We start from the raw sequence: 7,471 nt of genomic DNA, 5'->3' as shown, positions 1-7,471 counted from the left end.
AAATCGAAATGTCCTCCATCTTGAGCATGTTCTCAGATGGCACTATTCATTTTCATAGAAACCACCTAAATATTCTTTCACACAAAACATTTTATAGCGACATTACAGTGTTGTGCTGGAAATGACACTGATACTGTGCGACAGCTATATTTTGTATAAAAATAATATTGTTAATAGTCTCACATTGATAACTATACAATATAAAAATTATTTCACTAGTGCTTCATTAAGATACATTAATAGATACCAGATAAATAATATTTAAAAATGTTATTTTTATTGTGAAGTTTACAACTCTAGGTGTGCGACAAGGTGATTTTCACACCTAAAAGTAGGTTGTATATAAAAAATAAATAACCGAAAGGTAGTACAATTTTTAAAGTAGGCTTAATTGTTAGTTTGACAAAGAAAGAGGAATTTTAAAATAATTATATATATTTTTGGATATGATAAAAGGACATAAAAGTGCCCGTAGTTGAAGAACTACCCATTAACAACTCAATCCATGTATGGTCTGTTATGGACCTTCTGATTCTAGGGGTATTTTATGAAGTAATAAATGAGCTTATAAAACTGTTTCTGGAGATTTTCTTTAACTTACCAAAGCCTAAATCTACTATGTAGATATCAGAGAACAACATATTAAACGAATGCAGTATATAGCACCTTTAAAGCTGTTTAAAGACCTATATATGACAGACGACAGTATCTTAATCAAAGATTGATGCTCGCTGTCAACTAGGCACTATTTAAGGGAATTATAGGTTACCACATTGTTGGAATATGATGTTGTCAAGATTTTAAATCTGTAGCAGGCTACCAATATTGAAAGATGGAAAACCTGGAGTGGAGCCGATACTAAATATATGGAGTGTGGAGCAGTAGAAACTCTTGCCGCTCCACTCCTCTCACATACTCTGATACTAATGTGGAAAATTGTTCTAGTTTAAACATTTCTTCCTTAGTTCAGGAAACAAAATAAGTCTGAACAGCAACTATAGATTACTATAGTCCAAAATATGGTTAAAAACACTTTAGTATTTATGATGTTTTTTCATGTGTGGTCCTATGATGAGTTGAACTAAAAGAATTTGTATTTAAAGTTTTTTGGTGGTTATTCATTTATTTATTTATTTATTGTCTGCTTAACATTGACTCTGAAATGATTAATTTGACTGAAGCTGATTTCCTCCTGGCGCCCGGTGACCGCTGTAAGTCGCTGTTGCTGTGATTGTCCTCTAGATGGCAGTAGTACACAGCACACTGATAGCGGAGGCGCTGGAGGAAAAGCTCAGAACAAGCAACATTAAACTCGTGTTGAAGATGAGAAGAAACAAAGAGGCTACACTTCAGCTTTTATCAACTCTAGAGAGATTATTTAGCGAACACGACACAACTCCTGCCTTTCTTCATTATATCCTGGCTCTTGACTGTCAATTCCTCTGTGAAAGCGATCAGGAATAGCGGACTTTTACCGTGTTCATATGTAAACAGGTAACGTTGTGTTTCTCTCCTTATTTATTAGTTCAGATTCCTACTTTCTCAATATTCAAGTGTTTTTCTCTCGGCTGTGTTCCTCTTCAGTGTCGGTTTTCAGCTTTGTTTTTGCTTGGTTTTGGCCACTAACCTCTTTATTAAAGCTCTCGATGTAAAAGCTTCTCGCGGTAAAAGCACAGGTTATGATTCCTGTTTACTTTCACACATTCTTATACTTCAGGATTTGTCTGATCTTTATTAGCGGCAAATGAAATGCTGTGTTCACTCATTTCACCCTCATGGACAAACACTGCAGTCATTTATAGGAAATAGTGTAGTATAAATACAAAACACCAACACTGTACTACATTTACAACAACTATATTACAACACAGCACAGTTTACTGCAGTAAAAACTCATGTTTACTACAGTATGCAGAGCTTTTTCTCATTTAATCATAGTTACTGCTGCAGCTTTCAGTACACAGTGGTAAATACTATAATAAGCAAAGTACAAACCACTATTATAGTATGGTTGGGTAAAAACAGAATTGAGGGTAACACCTTAATAATACTAATTGGTATATATATATATTTGTCAAAATAAAGGTTGGTTAATTTATAAGTTAACGTTAGTTCATGTTAAATCTTTGCATTAATGTTAACAAATTTGGATTTTATTAAGGCATTAGTAAATGTAGATTGTATGATTAAGTATGAATATTGTATAAATGTTTTATGTAAATCATTTATTTATTAATGCTAGTAAATATATGAACTAATGGACTAACATTATTGTAAAGTATTACTAAGCTATGTTAATTTTGTGAACAAAACAACAATAGGCTGAAAAATTGATAACCTAAATATAAAAAATTGTAATGAACTGTAAAATAGATTTTTAAAATAACAAGTTGCGCTTCAGAAAGTAAATAGAGAGCAGCTCGTTGTGTTTTTCTGGTTCATTTTATCATCATTTTGAGCAAGAATCAAGGTTTGGTCAGTGTTTTACGCATGGACAGTTGTTCTTCTCCACATTAAATTTAATTTGTGTTTTTCACACTCACAGCATTATTTGCTTTAGGTTACCCCCAGTGTTGCCAACTATTTCCAATGAAGAGTAGCTAAAGCCTGCCCAAAAAGTAGCTAAATGTTGCCAGATGACATCACACACTAGTTTGCCTATCAGTGATGTCATCATGTAGTATTCGTCATGTCTCTACTCTCTGAGGCGCCGTGTATTATATTATATTAGAGCATTACATCCAGATGCACAGTAAATAGGTTCCTATTAATATATTACTCTGCGTGATGATCGCAAAATCGCAACTCAAAACCACATCTTTATGTAGTATACAAAATAATGAATGTTTTCTCAATGTGACTGGCCATCTCAGCAAAAACATTATTTGAAAAATGTCCATTTAGATTTGTATGAAAACAGAGTTGACTTTATAAAAGTAAAACACACTTTTTGACAAGATCTTTTTTTTTATTATATATAACGCTGATAATGAACAGGTAAATTCTTTTAAACAATCTCAGCTTGTGTACTTACTCTTTTTAACATGTGAAATTACCACATTTGTGAAAGTGACAACAATTATAGCACTATTGGAATTTATTGCTACCTAAATTACCAACAATTATACATGTAAACAAACATCAGTAAATTAACAGTTATGAAAACAATCTGAGCAAGCAATTTACTCTACTGAGTGAAGCCTGCAGCCTCTTCTCTTTTGAGTCACTTTTTATAAATTGCTAAAAGTAGCCAAATGATTGTTTAAAAATGCTAAATTTGTTTTTAGGTGCTTTTTGAAGAAAAAAAATAAAATTTGCTAGTAGGGGTGTCAAAATTAATTGTTTCTTCGGTGCACCGCGATGCAGACCCGCACAATTCTGTATCGGTTCAGTAATAATCATAACCGGTTATTATGTACTGACGTCATTTATCTCATATGCGCTCTGTCGTGAGGGAGGTGAGCGCGAGTATTTACAACACTCAGGCAACTCAGGGCCGGCCCATGGCATAGGCACTATAGGCAAATGCTAAGGGCGCTGTACATCCAGGGGGGCGGCAGAAAGGACCGCGGTTCAGTTGGTTTTGTTTTCGATATTCCTGACACACATTCAGTTTTAGATGGCAATAACTCAAAAACCTCTTGTGTTTCCTTCAAAAAGACAAAGCTGGTTATGTTTCACAGCTGTCTTTTTCTTTTCTTTGGCTCGACATTTTGAGCAGTGCTCCGTTTAAGCCCTCGCAATATGTGTTTAGTCGGGAGAGCTCGTGCTGAGAGGAGCTCTCAGTAAGGGACCGTCGGAAAAGTGCTTATTTTTTTTCCGTTTTTTTTTCTTTTTTCGTTTTTCTCCTCCGCTCAGCGTGAGCTCTCCCTGTTGCAAGGGCTTAAGTGTGTGTGTGTGTGTGTGTTTGTGTGTTTGTTTGTTTGGTGCTATCTATGTTTGTGTATGTGTTTGAATGAGAGACAGTGTGGTGCTGTGTGTCTGTGTGTTTATACAGACATCTTGTTATAGCCTCCCCCCTAAAATATAACACTGTATATAGAAAGCATCGTCAATGCACCGAGACATCGAATTGAACCGAATCGAAGGCATGATAATCGTAACCGAACCGTGAGACCGGTATAGGTTCACACCTCTAGTTGCCAGGGTAGTGTGAACAGTTGCTAAACCTAGCAACAAAATTGCTAAATTGGCAGCACTGCTTACCTCTTAATTATTTATTTTCTTTTTTCCCCCTTTTTAATGTGTAGTCCTACAAATTAACAAATTAAACCTAAGGGTTAAATTTCCCTTTTCAAAGATATTAGAAATAAAGTCTGGAGTTTGTTGTAAAGATTCTTATTGCCGCAACAGTCTGCAAAATGTGCTCTGCTAAAAAGTAAATTCACTTTTGACTTTATTTATTTATTATTAACTGTTATGTACATTTACTTGAAATTCTTATTTTTTGTGTGATTGATTTCCCTTATTACCGAAACGCCTCACACAGTTCACAACCATTTAAAAATATATTTATATAAAACCTTTTATCTTTTCAAAAATATGTGACAAATCTGAAAGAGCATAATTACATTTTAATAAAACATTTTTATATTTAATATAATAACACTTATTGAACACTGTTTGCGGTAATGATACAGAGGTTTCAGAAATTAGGGAATTATTTTTGTAATGATTTTAAGTTTACATTAGCCCCTTTCACACATACAGACCTTTCCGGAAAATTACCGGCAATTTTCTGGAAAGGTGTGTATGTGTGAACAGGTCCTTTTTGAAAATACCGGTAAATTCGTTCTGGCTATTTTCCGGAAAGAGAAGTTGTAACATTACCGGCAATTTGCCGGAATGCTGCGCTGTGTGAACGCAGAAGGAATATTTCCGGAATAAGCGCGTGCACGTCTAGAACGTGCTGACGTAAGACTTCTGCTTTAGCCAATCACAACAGTCAGACGCATTTACGTCCGCGCGGTTTGTGAGAATAAAAGCCTTTGAATATTTTTCCAGACGCATTTAGCTGCTAGAAGTTAGTCAGATCACGTTTATATGTTCTCCTTAATGCCAACTGTGCAAATAATCATCGATAAGATGCTTATGATAAGCCGTTGTTTGTTTACCTTCAAGCTTTGCGTGTGCCTGTGGAACAGCCTGTGAGCGCCTGCACACGCACATATTATGAACATCTCGACATGCGAATATGATCCTGTGAAAGTTGTTTACAATATTGATCATCAAAAGAGTTTGTAATTTAGTCAAATGTTTACAAATACAAGCGCAGCCGTTTAAAGCTCATTTGTGGTGAATGATGTCAGAATTTACCGGTATTTTGGAATGGATGTGTGAATGCTCTTTTCCGGAAAATTTCCGTAACGTCCTCGCCTGTGTGAACAGCGCTTTTTTCAATATACCGGTAAAGTCGTTCCGTAAATTTTCCGGATATTTTCCGGTATCACTGTGTGAAAGGGCTTAGTGTCTAAGATTTTACTTAAAACAACAAAAGAAGGAATGAAGTTAAATCATCATTTCCCACAACATTACAAAAAAATATGTACACATCAACACATTATTCTCTTTCTTTGTGTATTTGTGTGCATTGGGGCGTTAAGGTATGAGGTGGAATGGAGCTTAATTTTAAGTAAAACATTTCAGAGAAGCACAAATTATTTCATTAATTATTACTAAATTAAAACAGTTATTAGCTTTAACATGAGTCACTTCAATTTAAACTGATGCTGATGTTTTGTTTTAGTAATATTACTGTTAGGCATGGGCCGGTATAAGATTCTGACAGTATGATAACCTTGGATAAAAATATCACAATATCGTGATTACTGCTCTAATATTAAATGTCTGAGTAAAAAACTAAAACTTTTCCTTCTTTTGAGCACAAAATATTTTATATTGAGAAACGTAATATTTTGGAGCAGCAAACATGTCAGGCAAAATGAATGATTGACTTTTGCAGACTTTATTTGTTTCAAAAACTTTTTTTTTTTGTCATTTAAAACGGCATCTTTGGATATTTTTTTCTGCTGAAGATACAAAAAAAAAAAACGTAAACAAAAAATCGTACACATACCTTAGGTATACCGGCATTGCAGAAAAGTTTGACAATTTTAAAACCTTGACTTTTCCAAATTGCCGTATACCTTGAAAACGATAATGGGCCCATGCCTAATTACTGTAGTATTAAAATTTATATTGGTGGCAAAATAATTAAAAAAAAACAACGTAATGGTGCATTGAAATTATATTTAGCAGTTGTCATGTGTTTGTTGCCTTCATACAAACAAATGCAGCACATTTCACAATATTAAGCTGGGATGTGATTCTTTTCTATAAATACGGATTTCCTTATTTTCTAAGCTCAAAGGGGCAACCCCTGTAATCTACTTAGGCCCCGTTTACACTAGTGCATTTTAGTTTTAAAACAGGGTTTTAGATCAAAAACGATCCGCGTTCACACTAGCGTTTCACCCAACGTTTCTGAACATATCTCCGTCCACACTACGCCACCAAAAACGTATATCGCGTGACCATTCGCGCACTCTGGGCATGCGCGTTCTAGTATAAACAGCAAGCATGCGTCTCGCTCGGCATTTGTTTATTGCTTGTCAACATGGCAAAGAAAGCAAGAGAGGTATTTTTATGGACAGACGACGAGGTTGAGTTGTTACTAAACGTAACAAATGAATAACTGCACAATGTCGCCTAAAACAGACAATAGTGCATACAACGCTCCCATTTCTGTGTCCATGTTGTTGTTTACAGTGAATGCTGGGGTCCGTTCTTCGTACCTCGCTTAAATGATCCAAGATTATTTGGCAGACCCTGGATCTTTTCATCTCGATAACTGATCTCTCGCTAATTTGGTTCTTCAAACAAGTTCGCGAATCAGATTAGAATGTCTGGATAAACTGATCTGAGATCGCTGCGTGTGTATTGAAGGACAGATCTATCGATCCTCGAAATCATGATCAGCAATGCAACGATTGGCTGACGGCACAGCAGCGTTATGACATCATCTGATTAATATTCAATTATCCATGTGAGCAAAATTACATCAAATTAGCAGTAAACGGCTTGTTAAATATGATACGCGATAACCTTCCACATTTGTTATGAGCGGCAGGCTTTACACTTTCATGTGTCAAGAGTATTCATCATGTATTTCAATGTAAATCAATGTATTTAGTTCTACATTTAGAAAAGATTTTCTTTATTATCGTAGCCGTTTTTTTAATCGGTGTAAAGAATAACTGGTTGTTTACAAAAGCATTTTGATATTGGTAAAGGCGTCTGCAACTTTTGTGAAGCATCAAATCACTGGCATATTAACTATCAAAACATGTTTATGACTGCATAAATTATTACTTAAAAAAAAAGTGACATTGTGCATTTCTATTATACACAATTTGTAATAAAGCGATCTAAAAAGTTCATATAAATAGGTTTTCTCTTTGCACCACCAGGT

The 7,471-nt window shown here is 34.9% G+C and overlaps 1 protein-coding gene across 1 annotated transcript in view; it reads left to right on the top strand.

Annotated features, from left to right (window-relative positions):
• The first annotated feature begins 1,293 nt into the window (after nucleotides 1–1,293).
• Nucleotides 1,294–7,471, top strand: part of LOC100538160 (uncharacterized) — a 58,594-nt gene continuing 52,416 nt past the window's right edge. The window contains exon 1 of the mRNA XM_087243678.1: nucleotides 1,294–1,494. The gene's annotated coding sequence lies outside the window, so the exon portion shown is untranslated. The remainder of the gene's footprint in view (nucleotides 1,495–7,471) is intronic.

Source organism: Danio rerio, chromosome 3, assembly GCF_052040795.2.
Source record: "Danio rerio strain M-AB ecotype USA chromosome 3, GRCz13ab, whole genome shotgun sequence".
NCBI lineage: Eukaryota > Metazoa > Chordata > Actinopteri > Cypriniformes > Danionidae > Danio > Danio rerio.
Note: the sequence above shows the minus strand (reverse complement) of the source record. Positions and strands in the feature narration are given on the sequence as shown.